The 20,873-nt window shown below is 38.5% G+C and overlaps 1 protein-coding gene across 6 annotated transcripts in view; it reads left to right on the forward strand.

Moving 5' to 3' along the window:
- The window catches only part of LRRC1 (leucine rich repeat containing 1), a 126,713-nt gene that overhangs the window by 10,414 nt on the left and 95,426 nt on the right, over window positions 1-20,873 (forward strand). The gene's annotated exons all lie outside the window — the stretch shown is intronic.

Raw genomic sequence — 20,873 nt, forward strand, 5'->3', positions numbered from 1 at the left:
TTTGTCTCCTATTATATCATACATTCCCAACAAAAAGAACTCTGGTTCTTTTCTTATTTTTATATCGAGTATACTTTGTATATTATTATGGATTATATTCCAAATTTTTTTAGCTTTTGGGCAGGTCCACCACATATGGTAGAAGGATCCTATGTGTTGATCACATTTCCAACATCTATCAGGTGCCTTCTTGTCAAACTTTGAAATTTTTTGTGGTGTAATGTACCACCTATGTATCATCTTAATTTGATTTTCTTTTAGATTATAGGAATAGGTGTATTTCATTTTCTGGTTCCAAATCTTCTCCCATTGTTCCAAGCGAATTTGATGGCCTATATTTTGTGCCCATTTAATCATAGATTCTTTTACATATTCTGTTTCTGTTGTTCATTCTAATAATTTTTATAGATTTTTGTTATTATTTTATTATTTGTCTTCATAATGATATCCCAAAATCCCTCTTTATTTCCGAAATTTGATTCTTTGTCAATTTTATAACAGTCTAGTATTTGTCTATAGTTCAGCCATGATAGAGTGGTGAAAGTTTCTTTGATCTCTTTTTCTTCTTTTAATATAAATGTCCCCTTTTCTGATCTAATTAGGTCTTCATAAGTAGGCCACGCTTCCCAGCCAAGCTCTCTCCGTTGAAATGCTTCCAATGGTGACAGCCATAGTGGTGTGCTGTTGTAGAGTCTTCTTTTATATTTTTCCCAAATTTTGATTAAACCAGCTCTAATATAATGATTTGTAAAAAAATTTTCAATCTTAATTTTATCGTACCACAGATAGGCGTGCCATCCTCGTCTTAAGTCCGCCCCTTCTAACGTCAACACATTCCTCTTTTTTAAAGTGGTGCAATCTTTAATCCAACTAAGACTACATGCTTCGTAGTATGTTCTGAGATCTGGTAGTCCAAGGCCGCCTCTCTTTTTTTCATCTATTAAGATTAATCGTTTTATCCTCGGTTTCTTTCCTTGCCATATGAATTTGGAAATATCCTTATTCCATGTATTAAAAATACTCATGTCTGAAATGAAATATATATATTTTTCTTTTTGCTACAATTTTTCTACACACCATGGATTTGGTTATTACTTCCATTTCTATTTGTGTTTTTTTTTACTAGATCTTCAAAGAACATATGGAAGTCCACCATTTTTTAAATTTTTTTTCTTCCTTTTTTGTTTTTCACTTTTTGAAACCTATTTTTTCTTTTTTTCTTTTTTTTATGTAGACTCTCTCTCTGCACAACACTCTATGTTTATTATCATTTCCTACTTTACTATCTCCTTCACAATTATTCCCCCACTTTCCTTGTAACCACACAAAAACGCAATAAAAATGATTTATAAAAAAAAAAAAAATCTCCAAAGGAGAGTCTACCACAAAAAAAAAAAAAGAATCATTTGAATCTTTCTCAAAGGACATTGTGTGAGTCAATGCAACTGTTTACATGACTGTATATATGTTGCTCTGCATGACAAAGAGTAAACACCTTATTCTTTACTGATCATCTTCATGGCATATCTTTGCACTAGCAAGACAGTGTGTGGATTGGTAAAGATGTCAACTATGTGTGATTTTCATTCCGCCACACAAGATTTCCACAAAAGTGAAAAAACTGAATGAATAAACACATTTTTTTAAACCTGGGAGAATTGCTCAGGTATCATTAGGTTCGGCAATACGATTCCAGTGAAACATGTCCATAGAGTCATGCTGCCAGACTTAGATACTTCTGTTACTAATCAAATGTGTAAACAATAAAATCCACAAAACCCAAACCCGCAAATATAGAGGGCCAACTGTGCAAAGGATATCTTGTTGGATTGTGTGGATCCAATTAAAAACACTCAATACTTTCTTATCCTCGCATACTTTAAAGCGTTCCCTTGGGTATATCTCTTATCACTTCCATTTTACACAGTAATTTGTCAAAGCAAATTACTTTACAGTGCTGAAGACCTCTTTGAACCCAGACAATTGTCCAGCAGTGCCTAACCATATTCTTACTTTTCCAAAAGGGCCATGTAAATATTGCATGTTTGTTAGAAGACTAGTCACTCAAATGGTCAATTTATAGGGATTGGGATGAAATGCCACAGCATGATTTCTTTTTTAAAGTTTGGTTTCATGCTGCGTTGTTGGGATTTACTTTTTATCACATCTGCCAACACCTTTCTCTATTCTGATGGAAGTAATGCTGTTCATCTTGTGCTTAGGGTCATTTATATCCAGAAGAAAAACCAGTTTTTTCTCATTCCTGAAATTGTCTTCCAGCAAGCTGGTTCAACCCAAGCTTGAACCCCCCCCCCCCCCAAAAAAAAAAAACTATTGGACTATAACTAGTTTTAGTGGATGAAGACTTGTGGGAGTTGTAGCCCCAGAAGACTTGTGGGAGTTGTACCCTTGCTAAGCTCTGCTTTAACCATGATTACTTCCCAAGGAACCTTGGTATTGATAAAGGGTACTTGTATGGATCTGAAATTTGAAATGTTCGTATCTTCAGCAAATTCTCAAAGATTCTTAGGAGATCTGGACAAACTGATAGAAAAAAGCTGTAAGCAAATTTGTACTGTAGATATAGACTCAGTTGATCTGTCATCAATTAGCACCAGTTCTTCAGGTCATCCCGAAACTACTCTTTAAAAGTCTTCTGCAGTAATCTGATCTATTCTGAAATATTGTACTTAATGAATGAATAAAGAACTGTATAGAGGTGTGAAGGCATTGGAAACTCACCCAAATAATGAGACTTCTGAGATTTTGATGACTTGTATATGATGCAGCATAGAGTGATTGGAGGAAAATATATTTTTTGAGTTGGGAGAGAAATAATGGGAGCAAATTGTTCTGGCCCAGCTTATCTGTCAGAATGTATCTCCCACAATGATCCACCTCAGAGGCTAAGATCTTCTGGGGAGGCCCTTCTCCCGATCCCATCCTCTTTGCAGACTCGACTGGCAGAGACAAGAAACAAGGCCTTCTCGGTGGTGGCCTCGCCTATGGAACTCACTCCCCAGCAAAATTAGAACAGCCCTTTCCCTCTTGCCTCCAGAAGGCCTCATTTGCATGCACACAACACACACATTTTTACTTCGTGAAACAAAAATTATGAGTATATCATAAAGGGCAGCATGTTTGTATTTTAGCAGAGATGCAAACTCTGTAAGCATTCACAAAAACAGGGAAGAAAATGCAGCTGGAAGTGGACATTTGGGTACTTTTGCTTCCTTGCTCTGTCAGTCTCGCTTTCCTAATGTATCCTATTGCTATTATTACTTTCAATAATGCTACTATTACTTTAAATAATAGCAAGGCATATCCTGAAAGAAGGTGCTTGCTGTGTGTTTGCTGAAGTGTGTTTTGATCAGGTTCTCCACATAACGAAAGCATTGTGCCCTTATGCTTGCGGGTTCTTTTTAAAGAAATAAAACAATTTGTTATTGCTGGAGTGGATGATTTGCTGCTTGAGCTTCCTGTCTTTTGAAATATCTAGATTCTCTGGAACATCAGGTTTAAGGCATGGCAGGGCTGCAAGTTGCTGCGGTATGTAACTGATACTGTACTGTGACTAAGACTTTATGCATGTGAAACTAAATAATTGCACTTAATACACTTATGTACTGCTTTACCCTTTAAAGAGCGCAGCACCTTTTGTATGTTTCCCTGGTGAATCTCTGATTTAGGAAAGTCAGTGTGGTGTAGTGGCTTGAATATCGGACTGGGACAAACCCCTGTCAGCTGTACAAAACACATTGAGTGACCTCGGATAAGTCATACTCATATTCTGAGTAAGGTAAGCCCTCTGTGAACAAATCTTGCCAAGGAAATCCCATGACATGTTCACCTTAGGGTAACCTTAGGTCAGAAACAATTTGAAACCATAGGTCAGAAACAATTTTATTCCACACAGCTGAATAAAACCTCACTCTGTCTAACTTGAACTGGACTATAAGGCAGTATGGACTCAGATAACCCAGTTTAAAACAGATATTGTGGGATTTTCTGTCTTGATATTCTGGGTTATATAGAATCATATAATCACAGAATCAAAGAGTTAGAAGAGACCTCATGGGCCATCCAGTCCAACCCCCTGCCAAGAAGCAGGAATATTGCATTCAAAGCACCCCTGACAGATGGCCATCCAGCCTCTGTTTAAAAGCTTCCACAGAAGGAGCCTCCACCACACTCCGGGGCAGAGAGTTCCACTGCTGAACAGCTCTCATCGTCAGGAAGTTCTTCCTAATGTTCAGATGGAATCTCCTTTCTTGTAGTTTGAAGCCATTGTTCCATGTCCTAGTCTCCAAGGAAGCAGAAAACAAGCTTGCTCCCTCCTCCCTATGACTTCCTCTCACATATTTATACATGGCTATCATATCTCCTCTCAGCCTTCTCTTCTTCAGGCTAAACATGCACAGCTCTTTAAGCCAGTCTTCATAGGACTTGTTCTCCAGACACTTGATCATTTTAGTCGCCCTCCTCTGGACACATTCCAGCTTGTCAATGTCTCACGACTATTCTAGCTTGTCAATGTTTCCCCTTTTTGGGGAAAATTTCTGTGCTGTCTTAACTTTGTGAGAAATATCTGGGAAGAACACTACCCAACATTAGGATGATAGCATCCCAATGTTGTCATTCTACAGCCTTTTACAACACATCCTAATGTTGTTTTCACAGGTGATTAGTCACCTTTTGGCTTCTGTTCTTTTTGCAGGACATTGTTGACGTCTTCTCCTTCCCACAGTAAGCCTCGGTTAATTTAAATCCCAGAGTTGGTCATATGACAATTTCTCTGTGGAAAGTATGTTTGGAAAATGTAAGAATGTATATTTTGGAGGTGGTGAGTTATTGGGGAGATTAAATATAAAGCACATACGTTGACAGCATCAGAGACAAGTCAGTGAAAACTGTATTTCAAGGACTATGTTGATATTGTGGTATTTGCTTGAAAGTAACAATTGTTAGGGATGTGTTGATATTTCGACTTGAATTTTCCGTTAACGTAAGCATGAGTAGACCATTAATCTTTTGTTTATGCTTTATTATAATTTTCAGCTTTCTAAAACATATTTCCTTAAATAAGATGTAGTAAGATTGGTGTCTTTTAATCATATCCTACAGCTCTTAAAACTATCATACTCTGAAGAAGCAGTGGCGAGTTTAGATACAATGTAAAGAGATCTTGAATGATCCTGGAAGCTAAACAGGGTGAGCTTCAACTAGTATTTGGATGGCAGGCCACCAGTGGATTCCAGATGTTATAGGCCAGCATTTCTCAACCTGGGGGTTGGGACCCCTAAGGGGCCACAAGAGGGGGTGTCAGGGGGATAGCCAAAGACCATCAGAAAACACAGTATTTTCTGTTGGTCATGGGGGTTCTGTGTGGGAAGTTTGGCCCAATTCTGTCATTGGTGGGGTTCAGAATGCTCTTTGATTGTAGGTGAACTACAACTCCCAAATGTCAAGGTCTATTTTCCCCAAACTCCATCAGTGTTCACATGTGGGCATATTGAGTATCCATGCCAAGTTTGGTCCAGATTCATTATTGTTTGAATCCACAGTGCTCTCTGGATGTTGGTGAACTACAACTCCAAAACTCAAGGTCAATGCCCAGCAAACCCTTCCAGTATTTTCTGTTGGTCATGGGGATTCTATGTGGGAAGTTTAGCCCAATGCTATTGTTGGTGAGGTTCAGAATGCTCTTTGATTTTAGGTTAACTATAAATCCTGGCAACTACAACTCCCAAATGAGAAAATCAATCCCCCCCAACCCCACCAGTTTTCAAATTTGGGCTTATTGGGTATTTATGCCAAATTTCATCCAGTGAATGAAAATATATCCTGCATATCAGATATTTACATTATGATTCATAACAGAAGCAAAATTGCAGTTATGAAGTAGCAACAAAAATAATTTTATGATTGGAGGTCATCACAATATGAGAAACTGTATTATAGTGTCGCAGCATTAGGAAAGTTGAGAACCACTGCTATATCCTATATTTCAGAGGAAGAAGCAGAGGAAGAAACAAGAAACTTCTAGAGCATTCCTCCACTAAGAAAACCCTTTGAAATGTGTGGATCACGTTTAATTGATAGGCAGCTTGAACATTTTTACATCTTTAGAAAGTGATTTACCGCAGAACAACTGATAGATATATTTGTTCATCAAGTTTACATGATTTTTTTCTGTGAGGTTTGAAGAATTCATTTTGAGTAGTAAACTGGAAGTGAATACTTACAGTGTAAACCATGGATGAACTGTTGGTCCAATCACTTGTCATGAAGTAACAGAGCGTAGCATTATTCAAGGAAATTTGAATTTATTTGACATACCTTTGATTCTAAATCAAATAGGCAGAAATGCAGGTCTTCAGAAATATGATGAAACTTTGAATTTAGTTGTCAAGTCCTGTCATTCCTCTCTATTATTAGAATGCAATGTCTTGACAGCATTTTCTCTATAGCTCTGACATGGCGAACTGGATTGCAGACTTCTGAAACCAACAAAGCCTGGGCTTGCACCCAGTTACACAAAAGTGTTGTCAGCAATATATTATGACAAAAATTGTTTAATGCTTCCAAAAACTCACCTCCTTGTGGGGCATGTCTTCTCTGATGTTGTGCACTATCAACCTCCCCCTTTCCCTGGTTTTTGCCAAATCTGTGTCATATTATTATTGCATTGGCATAGTTTCGCGGAAGCTCACTGTGGACTGCCTTAGTACTCAAAAGTGATGGACTTGCACTGGTATGCAGATCACCACTTTTCAGGACACTATTGTAGTGAAAATAATGAGTGATTCCTAGTGCTTTCTTACAAATTTCATGTATTGTCTATGTTCTGGAGGGCAGCATGCAACCAGGAGGTGGAAATGAACACATCAGTAGAGAATTTTGGGTCTTCTAGAGTTTGTGGACTCCATCTCTCAGAAATCCCAGCCACCAAGACTAACAGCACATGTATGACAAACTTCAGAAGAGGCAGAAGTTCCTTATCACTGGTTTAATGGGCGAAGCAGTACAGAAGGAATTGAGTTAAGATGATAGACCAAATACGTGGATTACTATTGAAAAAGTTCTGTGAATCAAATAAGAAATTATTAGCTATAGGTGATACAAGTTGGCTCTCCACATTCTGGATTTCACTTTTGTGAATTTGATTTTTCACATATTTGTTATGTTATCTCTAGGTATATTTTAAGGCCTCCAGTGCAAATCTGTGGTCACCTTCCAGCAGAAGTTACCTTTGGAGTAGTGGAGGGAGACCTGGAGATTCCCAGAGGGAGGACTTCACCGCCTTCTTGGTGGTGGCCCCCCGCTTGTGGAACTCGCTAACCAGCGAGATTAGATCAGCGTCCTCCCCTCCTTTCCTTTAGGATAAAACTGAAATTGTGGCTTTGGAACCAGCCAATTATGGTTAGCAACCATAATGGCACTTTGGACATTGAATTGGACCTTATGATTGATTTAATAATGGAAATGTCTATATGTTATTGTTTGTAATCTATTGCGTATTTATGGTTTTATATTGTTGTTTACTGTGATATTTGTGGCATTGAATTGTTGCCAGTGTTAGCTGCTCTGAGTTCCCCCTCGGGGGTTGAGAAGGACGGGATAGAAATGTTGTAAACAAACAAACAAATAAATATTTTCACTATTTAAAATAGTGAATATGAAAGCACGGTTTTTAACTAAGAGGATACCTCCCTAGGATCTCTAGCTCCTCCAGTGTGACTCCGTGGGCAATTTCCAATAGAATCATTCTGAAGGACCTATAAATGATTCTATTGGAAGTTGACCATAGAGTCACACTGGAGGAACTAGAGATCCTAGGGAGGTACCCTCTTAGTTAAAAACCGTGCTTTCATATTCACTATTTTCGACTTTAACGGAGGTCTTGTGCCCCTAACTCCAAAGAATGTGAAGGATTGACTGTATCTGCATAGGGTCGCTTTGTATGCATATTAATGGGAGATCGATTGCCATTATTTGTCTATGGTCCCCAAGTTCTTCCTCTCTCATTTATGTTTTGTCTTTTTATACAGAAGCAATTAGCAACATAAATTTAAATTTATTTATTTATCGTGTCAGGAGCGAACCAAACAGTTGTATTGCATTAAAAAAAATTAAAATGATGCCATTAATTACTAAGGGAGACTGTGGTAGTAGAAGAAAGATATGTAAGATTCACACCTGCAGTTTAGGGCACTGTTTATAGATTGCCCACATTCAGATATATATGGGTAGAACCATGGAGATTAGAGTGTGTGTGAGCGTTTCTCTCTGTGTCTCTCTGTCTCTGTGTGTGGGTAGGTTAGCTTTTGGAAGAGAACTGTGCCTATCTTTCCTTAAGTTCATGTTGTTGCCTCTGCATATTTAGTCTCACCCAGAAGAACAAGTTGTGTGTGAAAATCTTTAGGGAAAATTTTCAATAAATATGAAAATGCTAATAGATTCCCTATTTTAGTTATAATGCTTATTGTAGAACACTAACCTGGTTAGTGCCTGTTTTTGAGAATACTATTTCAGAAAAAACACATCAGTTCAAATGTATCTATACAGAGTTAGAAGTCCACATTTTAATGGCACATAGCTAGAGGTACAATTTTTAAAAACTTGTCTTCTTAGAAAACACATCCGATGACCTGGATTCAAAACAAAAACATCAGAATTATTTTTTTTAAAAAGGGCAAAAACCTGGGAAAATGTATTGACTTGAGTATAAGGAGAGGAAGGCATGCGCTGCGCTGAGAGAGAAGGAGAGGAAGGTGCAGGCTGCGTAAGAGAGAAGGACTGGAAGGAGAGCTGGTTTGCTGTGTGGAGAGGTGAGGGTCCTGGCTGGAAGGCATGGGGCTAAAAGAAGCCCTTCTTTCAGCCCCACGTCTTCCCGCCAGTACCCTCACCCAAGTATAAGCCGAGGGGGGCTTTTTCAGCCTAAAAAAGGGCTGAAAAACTAGGCTTATACCCGAGTATATACAGTAAGTCATGTATGCAAACTGTTATCCAAAAAGGGACCACCCCTTCTCTGTGTAGAGTGGCAAATAGAAAAGCTTAGTCTATCACAAAAAAATCTAAAAGATGCACTGATCCCCTTGACTCTCCTTCATGGCACTGTTCCTGATGCTTTTGAATGTCTGGGTAAGGAAATGATGGGGGTGTCCAGTAGTGGCCATGCTCCTGAGATGGCATTGCCGATTTCTCTTCTCTGTGAAATGACCCTCAACTTTTCCGAGGATCATGTCAAAATTCATAATTTTGGCCCCAAAACGTAACCTCGTCTTATATAGGAGGTTTACTTATACATGGGCCCCCCAGTTGTACAGTGGGTTAAGCCACTGCTGCTGAACATGCTGACCAAATGGTTGGCGGTTTGAATCCGGGGAGCAGGGTGAGCTCCCGTTGTTAGTCCCAGCTTTTGTCACCCTAGCAGTTCAAAACATGTAAATGTGAGTACATCAATAGGTATCACTTCTGCGGGAAGGTAACAGCGCTCCATACAGTCATGCTGGCCACATGACCCTGGAGATGTCTATGGATAACACTGGCTCTTCCGTTTACAAATGGAGATGAGCACCAACTCTAGAGTTGAACACGACTAGGCTTAATGTCAAGGGTAAACCTTTACCTTTTTACTTGGCCAAGTCAGTTGTCGTAGCTATTTAAATTCCACTTTCCTTGTTGAGCTTGAATATCCATCATGATCAGTGTGTGTCTTAGCATTTCTCAAATGTGTCACTGTTTCCAATTAAACTGACCGCAGATTCAGTAGCATCCTGGAATGATATATGGTTGTAGGTTTCCCCTGCAAACAGCTGGAGGTGAAAGCTTTCCCCTTGTCCTCTGTGATCTGATGAGTCTCGCAGCAGATGCTCTTTAATCTTTACTGCTATTGCTGCTCAATTCTACATAAACAGGCAGGCAAGGGGGAGAGCAAATCCCTGCCCACAGGGAAATATAACAAAGCAACCATTACAGTGCAGTGCCTTACCAAAGTGAGCCTTGTGCATTGTGAGGATCTGCTGGTTCCTCCAAGGCAAAGGTTGGAAAAGTTACTTTTGGGACTGCAGTCCCTAGAATTCCTCAGTATGGTGGCTGGGAATGTTGTTTGTAGTCCCCCAAAAGTAAGGCTTCCAAGTTCTGTTTTCATGACACACTTCTGACTTGTGCTAAAGAGCTTTCCTTTCACTAGTGTGTAACTATGTATAGGTTGATTATCCAAAATACTACATGTCCACATCTAGATAGTGACACATCTGTGTTCTGATGTTTCAATGTATGCAAACTTTGTTTCATTGACATAATTATTAAAATATTGTGGATAAAATTACTTTCAGGCTATGTTTAGACAGCGTATATGAAACATAAATGAATTTTGTGTTTAGCCTTGCGTTTCATTATGTATATGCAAATATTGCAACATCTGGAAAAATATGAACTATGGAACAATTCACATCTCAGGCATTTTGGATAATGGATACTCATCCTCTCTGGGTTCAGCTGAGATCTTTCAGAACACAGTTGTTAAAGCTATATTAGCAAAACCTATACTAGATGGTCAAGCAAGTGCCTATATTAGCTAATGCTGCACTCTACATTGTGTTTCAAAATGATGGACCCAATTTCAAAGCATTATATTTTACAATGGCAACATGTTACAATTACCCCCAAAGTTAAAAAAAGGTAAAGGTAAAGATTTCCCCTTGACATTGTCTAGTCGAGTCCGACTCTGGAGGATGATTCTCATCTTTATTTCTAAGTCGAAGAGCTAGTGTTGTCCGTAGACACCACCAAGGTCATGTGGCCGGCATGACTGCATGGAGTGCTGTTACCTTTTGGCAGAAGCAGTACCTATTGGTCTACTCACATTTGCATGTTTTCAAACTGCTAGATTGGTAGAAGCTGGGGCTAACAACGGGAGCTCACTCTCACGTGGAATTGATCCGCCGACCTTCTGGTCAGCAAGTTCAGCATCTCAGTTGTTTAACCCGCTGTGCCACTGCAGCCCCTACCCCAAAAGTTACAAGTGGTTTAATGAGTTATCAAGCTGTCAAGCTTTATTAACTATTTTATAAATGCCTTCTACCTATTGTACAGACAACATTGAATTTCAAATTGGAATGCCTTGTATTTCCAGCTGGCTTTTGTCTACCCTTTCAATCTTTATATTTTGTCAGTGATTATGGGCCATGCCAGATTTTGTGGACCATTACTCTTGATACTTAGTTCTCAACAGCTAGTGCCTTTTAAATGACACGTTAACATGTTTAACTTGCTTTTCTTTATGACCTTCTATAGCCTAAATTGAGTTACCCATTCACCACTATCTGACGTATGACTGACTTGAGGTAGAATAGTGCAGCCTTTTCATCTAATGACATTTGAACGAATAGCAAATGACATGGGGGGTTTTAGTGGGAAAAGTTAATCTACTTGAGCTGTGCCCATCCCTGCTCACCTTTTGTCAACATGTAAAAAAAACACTTCTCTGCTGTCAAGCATTTATAAACTGACATGGGTAGGCTTTAAAGGCAGTGTGATTGGGATTTTAAGGTGTGAATAATGTTTAAATACATTTTAATATTTTTTAATGTTTTAATGATTTAACATCTGTGGAAATGCAGGATAGAAATAAGGTAAATAAAATAATGAATTAGCATTTTATTTGTCTTCAGAATGGTGACTAATGCGGAAGGCCATTTTACGATAACACAAGTCTTAGTGGTTGTCAAGATTGCACTCTAGTTTTTGTTTGGTTTATGGGTGTGGAAGAGGCTGGTTTAAATGAATTGGTTGGTTCAATTTAGAGTTCATTAAAGGCCAATTATTTGCTGTACCACTGAATAGGAGCTATGTTGCATTTTAGATGACATTGACGAAGGATTAAAGTCATGAATGGGATAAGGTTTCCATGTAGTTTGTGTGAGTTAATTCTGCTGGTTACAGTCTAGCTTTCTTCAAAATTGGGAGTTTTTATTTATTTTGTGTCAAAAGCATTGCATAAAATAGTTATCTAAAACTACTAAAATAGTTTATCTAAAACTGATAAAAATAAAGGGATCACAAGCTGCTAGATAGTTTTAGACCAAAAACAGGCAACCGCGACTGCATTATCTGTAGCTTTTATCAGTTCTTTCTCTGTGCATGAGGCAGGGCATTGTGGACAGGCATAAAGATGCAGAGTTGTTTGTCCTGCTCCACAGCTGCACAAGGTGGAGGATTCTTCTAGGTGGTGCCATTTTGCCAGGTTGTCTTTTGATCTGCCAACTCCACTTCTGAGTCTGCTCAGGGACTTCCTAGTTGCCCATTCTTGGAGGAAGACACTAATGGAGGGCCATGCATTTGGAATTGCCTGATTTTGCTGCCCACAGGGATATTCTTACTGTTGCTGGAGGAACATTTAGAGCAGTGGTTCTTATGAAACTTTTCCTTGGTGTAAGTCTTCTGGGAGGAGGCCAATAACCATATAGTGACTGATAACCCGAAAGCATTGCTTTCAAAAACTGGTAATAAAGAATTACAAGTCACCTGAATTTTGTTTCTTTGTAGCAAAATGAAATAGAATGGGAAGAATGAAAGGAGTAAGTGGTGGTAGAAGTTATTTCTAGTTACGTTTAAATATTACTTTAAAAGCACATGAAATGCAAAGATACAGAATGAGGGATGCCTGGTTTGGTAGTGTGTATTAAAAACATCTGGAGTCCTTGTGGACAGCAAGTTAAACATGAGCCAACAATGTCATGCGGTAGCTAAGAAGCCAATGGGATTTTGGCCTGCACAAGTAGGAGTCTAGTGTCTAGATCCAGGGAAGTCATTGTGCTTTGGTCAGACCACACCTGGAATCATACTGCGTCCCAATTATGGGCACCACAATTTAAGGGAGATGTTGACAAACTGGAATGTGTCCAGAGGAGAGTGACTAAAATGATGAAGGATCTGGAGAACAAGCCCCATGAGGAGTGGCTTAAAGAGCTGGGGATGTTTCGCCTGAAGAAGAGAAGGCTGAGAGGAGACATGGTGATAGCCACGTACAAATATGTGAGGGGAAGTCATAGGGGGGAGAGGGCAAACTTGTTTTCTGCTGCCCTGGAGACTAGGATGCAGAAAAGTGGCTTCAAACTACAGGAAAGGAGATTCCACCTTAACATTATTTATTATTATTTATTTGCCTTATTTATACCCCACCTTTCTCTACCCCAGCAGGGGGACTCAAGGCGGCTTACAATGGCACATATAGAGTGCCTCAAAACAACAAATTCACCTTAAAACAGTTTAGAATTACAACATACTTAAAATGGTTAAAATACATTCAAAGTTAAAAATCCACCATCTAGACTTCAAGGCCACTAGGAAGAACTTCCTAACTGTGAGAACTGTTCAGCAGTGGAACTCTGTGCCCAGGAGTGTGGTGGAAGCTCCTTCTTTGGAGAATTTTAAACAGAGGTTGGGTGGCCATCTGTCAGGGGTGCTTTGGATGTGATTTTCCTTCTTCTTCACAGGGGTTTGGAGTGGACGGCCCACAAGGTCTCTTCCAACTCTATGATTCTGTGATTTTCTTTTTAATAGAACATTCCGTTGAATAAAATCTACATGAAATAAATACTGAATAAAACATACAACAGAAACAAACTATACATACAAATCTAAACTCATCCTAAACTTTTTCCTCCTATTCTTTTGGTTTTTTCCCCCCACTTCCTCCTCCGTCTCCTTTCTAAACTCACACATTAAAAAATTAAAATGTTCATAAAGTCAAAACTAAAGCCAAAGTAAACCGTATAAAAAACATACTCAACATAATATAGTATCTAACAAAATTGTGGGACGAGGACGAACTGAAATGAGGAATACTGTGAAAGCAGTGTCCATTTGGTGATGGTGGTGGTGATGTGAATAGATCTGGGTAGTCCTTATTCAGCATATCCTAGTCGTTCCATCAGCATGATTTGCAAATACGATAAGAACATGGATTTTTTTTTCCTAAATAGGCCCAGGGATTGTTCCCACAATCTTAGGGCAATGCAAATCCTTTTTGAAGGCTTGGCAGGGATTAACTTGGAATGCTGTCATGTCATGGACTAGAATCTCTCTTCCACTTTTATTGTTTTTTGAATGAGAGGGAAAAGTTGAGTCTTCTGTCACGTTGATCAACAGTCCTTTTGTTGTAGTGTGTGTATTAAAGGCGAGTGCTGTGACCCCGTGAACCTTTCCACAGTGTAAATAACTGCAAGATTGTATTGTACACTAGCACATGGATGGAAGAATTCGAGACACCTAGAAAGTGTTCCTGATGTCTTAGGAATTTGCAATATTTTCTACCAGTCGTGTACAGGCTGGCTCCTAAGAAGCAGGAACATCTTATCCTCAGCCTTGTATTTGGATGTTTTATGGCGAGGTTGGTCCCATTTATATTAAGCAAGCAAAACAAAGGGCAGTTCCTGTTTCTGTATGACTAGGCTTTCAAGTTGATTGACGTCCAAAACAAACTTGTAGGTTGGAGGTGTCAGAGCTCATTTTTTTCTATGCTCAGTTGTTGAGTTAGTACTCACCTTCTCATTAAAACTGAGGTGACTTAAAGAATAGATGACAGATCTAGTTCTTCCTCATAAGGCCAGCTGGCTGCCCTTTTTTGCCTAGGTGTGACAGAAAGCTATTTTTCTGTGTTATTGGGATGGCTGCTGCTGCACTATAACTCCTAAACTGCCAGACTAGCCTCATTAAGACTAGCCTCATTAAGTGGAAGACTCCAGTGACCTGTATTTACCTATTTGTCCAATTGCTGTAGGTACACCGAATCAGCAGGAACTTTGTAAACCAACATTCAATTCATTCAGTGGTCTATTCTGGTTTGAATTACTAAATGGAAATAGGCCAATTTTATTCTTTAAAATGTGCATTTTCATCCAGTTTGTTGAGATTTATTGCCTGATTTTGGTCTCAGCAAATTCCAGTTTTTTTTAACTTCTTTGGGTAGAAATATAAAACTTAGTTCTGTTTATTGTCCGAACGTATCTCCAGTTACGAACCATCACGAAGTTCAATATCATCAAGAGAGGCCCTGCTCTCGATCCCACCTCCATCGCAAATGCTGGTGAGGATGAGAGACAGGGCCTTCTTGGCAGTGCCCCCCCCCCCCCCCCCCCCCGTCTGTGGAACTCTCTCCCCAGGGACATCAGACTGACCACGTCCCTCCTGTCATTTAGAAGAAAATTGAAGATTTGACTTTGGGACCAGGCGTTCAACTAGTGAATAGTGGCAAGTGGAAAGAAGACTTAGGAAACCCAGACTTGGATTTGGTTTTAACTGGGGTGTTTAATCGATTGTTTCAATGAATTGTTTTCATGTATTTGTTGATTGTTATGATGGTGATAGCATCGTACGGTGCTTGTTGTGAGCTCCCCCTCAGGGGTGAGAAGGGCGGAGTATAAGTATATGAAATAATAACAATAATAATAATAATAATAATAATAATAATAATAATATTGTTTGAAGACAAATAGGATTGAGGTTTGCATTCATCTAAGTAAGGTTTGTGAAGAAAGTGATTGAAAAAATCATAGGCTGCAAAATGGTTCTTAAGCTTCATAATTCCTTCTGTACATCTCCATAGCCTAAACTGATCTAGTAGAATCACTGAATTAAGGGGAACTTGTTAGTTTGTTACATTCAGTGGACCAATTCTAGTTGGGACTAGAACTGAGGTTTACATCATAGGATTGATAGATAAATAGGATTTGTCTATTTTCTTCTCCCAACAGTGAAGCTTGGATTTTGATTGATGTTCAGATTTTTTTAAACTTCTAATTTGCTACAAAGTTGCTTCCCATTGCATATTTAATGTCATTTGGAGATGATAAACAGCTGCTGCAAGCTTTCTCTCTGAGAGGAAAAATGCTTCTTGTAAGGAAAATGATGGACTCTCCCATGTAAAGGCAAAAATGGGCTAAATCCAGTAGTCACTCTCAAGTAGAACAGAACTGTTCATCTTGTGGGGCTTATTTATATAAGTGCTACAACAGCCACAGCTTTAGCAAGCTGTGGCTACCAATCAGGTTTAGGCAAGCAACAGGCAACTTTGGCAGATCCAGGGGCCACTTTTATAGCTTGGGAGAACCTCTTGGGATTGCATCGATTACACACACACAAAACATCACACACCAGGAAGCCAGGAAGTTACTTAGGTGTTGTGGGCAGAAGTTTCTCCTCTTTGCGAACTAGGCATTGTCTGAAGGACCAGCATTATGCTCTCTGTTGTAGCACAATTGGTACATTTTATTCACTGTGGTTACACTGTATTGTTGAAGGCTTCATGGCTGGAATCACTGGGTTGCTGTGAGTTTTCTGGGCTGTATGGCCATGTTCCAGAAGCATTCTCTCCTGACGTTTCACCTTCATCTATGGCAGGCATCCTCAGAGGTTGTGTGGTTACACTTCTTGCACAAGATTTCCTCATACTGAAAAATGTCAAGTATGGCACATGTAATGTATGTTTATTACTTAAATGCATTGGCAGCTGCATTCTTCTTGTCAAATCATGAATGTTTGAGAATGGTGATTAGGTGTTGAATATTTTTTCAGCACTTTTGCATGCACAGAAAGTAGTATATTTTAATTCTCTAGTTTTTCAAGCTTTGGAGCAACATTCTCTCATGTTTTTCTCTATTTCTCAATTTGAATTGAAGGCACTTTTCTTTTTGGCATTCTCTCTTCCATACTTTTTCTCCTCTTGTGAGGTGAGCTGGAGAAACAGCTATGGTGAGAAACCTTAGTGGTGCAATGTTTGTATGTAAACAAAGTTTTTTCCTGAAATAAACCTCAGAAATGTTCCATGTAAACTATGCCGAGAAAGGGATTTGTGTACTTGATTTGTGAGGTATTTCTTCTTCTTCTTGCATTCTAGTTTTTTTTTTTTCTGTGTCAGGAGCAACTTGGGAGACCTAACACGTATAACATACATACACTTTGTTGTCAAATGGGTTTCGGTTTAAGAAGTGATGTTGTCTCTAACTCTTTTGTTTTATGAAAGTAGGTTTTATCAGCCTTAGGTGAGGAAGAAGCAAATTTTGTGTCTCTGTGTGTGTCAGGAGCAACTTGAGAAACTGTTGCTTCTGGTGTTAGAGAATTGGCTGTGAGCAAGGACGTTGCCCCAGAGACTCATGAATGTTTTATCATCCTGTGAGAGGCTTCTCTCGTGTCCCTGCATGAGAAACTGGAGCTGAGAGACGGGAGCTCACCCTGCTCCCCGGATTTGAACCTCCCACTTTTCCATTGGCAATCCTGCCGGCATAAAGATATAACCCATTGTGCCACCGGTTTAACCCATTGTGCCACTATACCATTCGGATATAGTAGTTACATTACATTATAGTTAAGGGGAAAATGTTTGTGGTTTATTAGAAAAGGACAGCAAGGCAAGTATTTGGAATATAGAAGTGAACACAATAAATGTTTTTATTTTGATTCATTTCTCATGATCAGAATACTTTACGATCCTTGCAGAGATGGAAATGGACAGCACTGATAATTGGAATGCAGTTCTCAGTAGTCCTGGCAAACATGGTTAATAATGAAGAATGCTGAAAACTGAAGTAGACAAGATCTGGAAGCTGCAAAATTTCAATTGCTTTTGTGGATGAACTGAACTTTTAAAACCAGAATTCTCTGGTCTCATATTGACCTTTGTACAAACATAAGGTCCAGACACATGATGCTCCAGACACATGATGCTCCAAAGTGTGGACAGTTTTGAGCTTGTGCTCTTGTTCTCATCTTGCATTTCAGATTTTATCTTCTCATTCTAGTTTTCCATTCTATTTACCCAGTAGTAGTTTATACCGACTTGCTGTGCAATATCAGATTGGAAATCGGGTTTGGATAAAATTCTAGTTTCCCTCAAATTAGAGACCAAGGCAAGGATTTGCAACAAGTTAGGAGAAGAGGAAGCATAGGGTTGCTTATGCACATCACCAAAAGCCATATTGTGTTGTTTAGAATAGAGAATAGAAATAAAAATGGTTGAAGTGAAGCATGGCTTTCTAGCCTTCATTCATCATGATGGCATGTGAAGAATGTGATAACCCTCCTCTTTCATTTAATTTTTTTAACAGTCACAATTACAATAAAAGGGGGGGAAATTTAGTCATAATCAGATATAATTATGCTTTGGTTGCTATGCCTTGTTCAGGAAAGTATTTCATTACAAATACTGTATATACTCGAGTATAAGCCAACCAGAATACAAGGCGAGGCACCTAATTTTACCACAAAAAACTGGGAAAACGTATTGACTCGAGAATAAGCCGAGGGTGGGAAATGCAGCAGCTACTGGTAAATTTCAAAATAAATATATATATCAATAAAATTACATTAATTGAGGCAACAGTAGGTTTTTTAATATTTACATAAAACTGTAATTTAAGATAAGTCTATTCATTTCTGATTAAACCATTATTCTAACCTTCAGTGTAAATGTGCTTACATATCCTTACAACATTAATAAAGAGAGTAAAATAAGAAATGTAATAAAATAATAGTAATAGAGTAAAACAATGGAAATGTAATAACAACAGTAATACAAGAGTAAAGTAATAATTGTTATAATAAAATAGAGTAAAATAATAAATGTAATAATAACATTAACAATAGAGTAAAATAATGAATGTAAAAATAATAGAGTAAAATAATGTAATAATAATGGAGTAAAATTAATGTAATAATAATAATAAATAAGGTAAAATAATAAATGTAATAATAATAATAACAACAGAGTAAAATAATAAATAACTTTGACTTGAGTATAAATCAAGGGGGGATTTTTCAGCCTAAAAAAGGGCTGAAAAACTCAGTTTATACTCGAGTATATACAGTAACTGGTCTTCTGCAACTTGCTACTTCAATCTCTGAACAGTACTGAATACTAGAAAGCCACCCAGTATGCTGGATCATAGTAGCATATTGTGGTGGCAAAAGAATGACCTTGTCATGAAATTAAAACCCAAGAATTTTTGAATACACTAAGGTTTGTATGACAGTCATGTGCTACCACAGCACAGTGCTTAATATTCATTTACAGAAAAAATGTGTATTTTATTTAAATATGTAGCTTATGAAGATGAAGCACTGCTTTATAATATTGAGAGCAATTCAGCATAGAGAAAAAGTCATACTGACCAATGAGTCCTTCTGAAGGTGCATCTGTATAATAAGTACAGTTGTTGCTGCCAGAGAATGAAGCTCTTTCTATCTAAGATGTATTGATGGAACACATAAAGACAAGGAAGAGTGCTGTGAGCATGTGCCCACAGGCTCCATCTCCACTTGAATATATACATTGGTCTCTGTGTGCATCAGCTCTCTATTTGTGTGTGTGTGGGGGGGGGGGGGGGGTCCTCTAGATCAGTTGGTGGTTCCCCCTTGAAATAGGACATTTATGTTCACCTCTGAAATGCCAACAATGTTAATAATAAAGATAAAAAGGTAAAGGTTTCCCCTTGACATTAAGTCGAGTCATGTCCGACTTTGGGGTTTGGTGCTCATCTCCATTTCTAAGCCAAAGAGCTGGTGTTGTCCATAGACACCTCCTAGGTCATGTGGCCACCTTCCCGCTGGAGCAGTACATATTGATCTACTCACATTTGCATGTGTTTGAACTGCTAGGCTGGTAGAAGCTGGGGCTAACAATGGGAGCTCATCCCATCCACAGATTTGAACTGCCGACCTTTCGGTCAGCAAGTTCTTCAGCTTAGCTGTTTAACCTGCTGTGTCATAAAATAGTGGTTTTGATCTAGATGTAGTCATATTTGGACCTGGCTTGCTGAAATAATGGGGGTTTTTGTCTTATTTATTTATTTACGACATTTATATGCCGCCTTTCTCACCCGGAAGGGGACTCAGAGTGGCTTACAAGATACACACACACAAATACACACACATATATACACACACACACAATATATTATATTATTAGCATAGTACAATATCAGTATTATATATTAATATACTGTACTATACCATTATATTGTAATATTATTAGTAATGTTAAATGTAATATAAAATATATAATTATATTGTATAATTATCCATTTTAGGTCTGTTGTTTTTAATTGTCCTTCTCTAAATATGGGTCTAAAAGTGCTTTTAAGAAAACCAATCAGATTTAGAGTAGGAACAATTTATAAAAAAAATCAAGGTGGGTGAAAAGCTCTCTTCTCTTTGCATTGAGTCAACATGGCTTAGACGATAAAAATAAACATTTCAGGCTTTTATTGTAGAAGATGCTCAAAGGGAGTAGAGGCTCTTCATGATAAATTACTATGAACGCTTTGAGTATCGGAGCATAAATAGAGCTCCTGAAAACTGAGTCTAGACCACAAAGGCTAATGGATTCCTTGGGGAAGCATCTCAATGAGAAAACAATACCCTTTGGCTTGCGTTCTTCAACAGTAGTTACACAGAGGATTAGTACTTCCAAATCTGAAGTAGAAGTAAGGGGAGATACTGCCAATTTTAGTTTTGCCTAGTGGTCTTGTTACAACTTTATTTGCATATGGTCAATATACATATACTCATTCCCTATCCGCAGGCATACTGCACACACTTCATGCAACACTCTTATTCCTTGTGACGCAAGTGTAGAAACGAGGTTGATGTTCATGTATCTTTTCACATATGCATATGGCAGTCGTGGCCTAGTCGGCTTGCCCTGTCAAAGATCATGGGAGTGATGGTACCAAAAATAGCATCTACTGCGTTATCCCTGTATTGATTATGCAGTTGATTAGCCTTCAATTGATCAAGCTGAAACATGGGCTGACGGTGACAGCCTCACTTAACAGCGTAATGCTTAATGTTTACTAGCTTATGACACTTCA

The sequence above is a fragment of the Anolis sagrei genome, chromosome 1 (genome assembly GCF_037176765.1).
Source record: "Anolis sagrei isolate rAnoSag1 chromosome 1, rAnoSag1.mat, whole genome shotgun sequence".
In the NCBI taxonomy this organism is placed as follows: Eukaryota; Metazoa; Chordata; class Lepidosauria; order Squamata; family Dactyloidae; genus Anolis; species Anolis sagrei.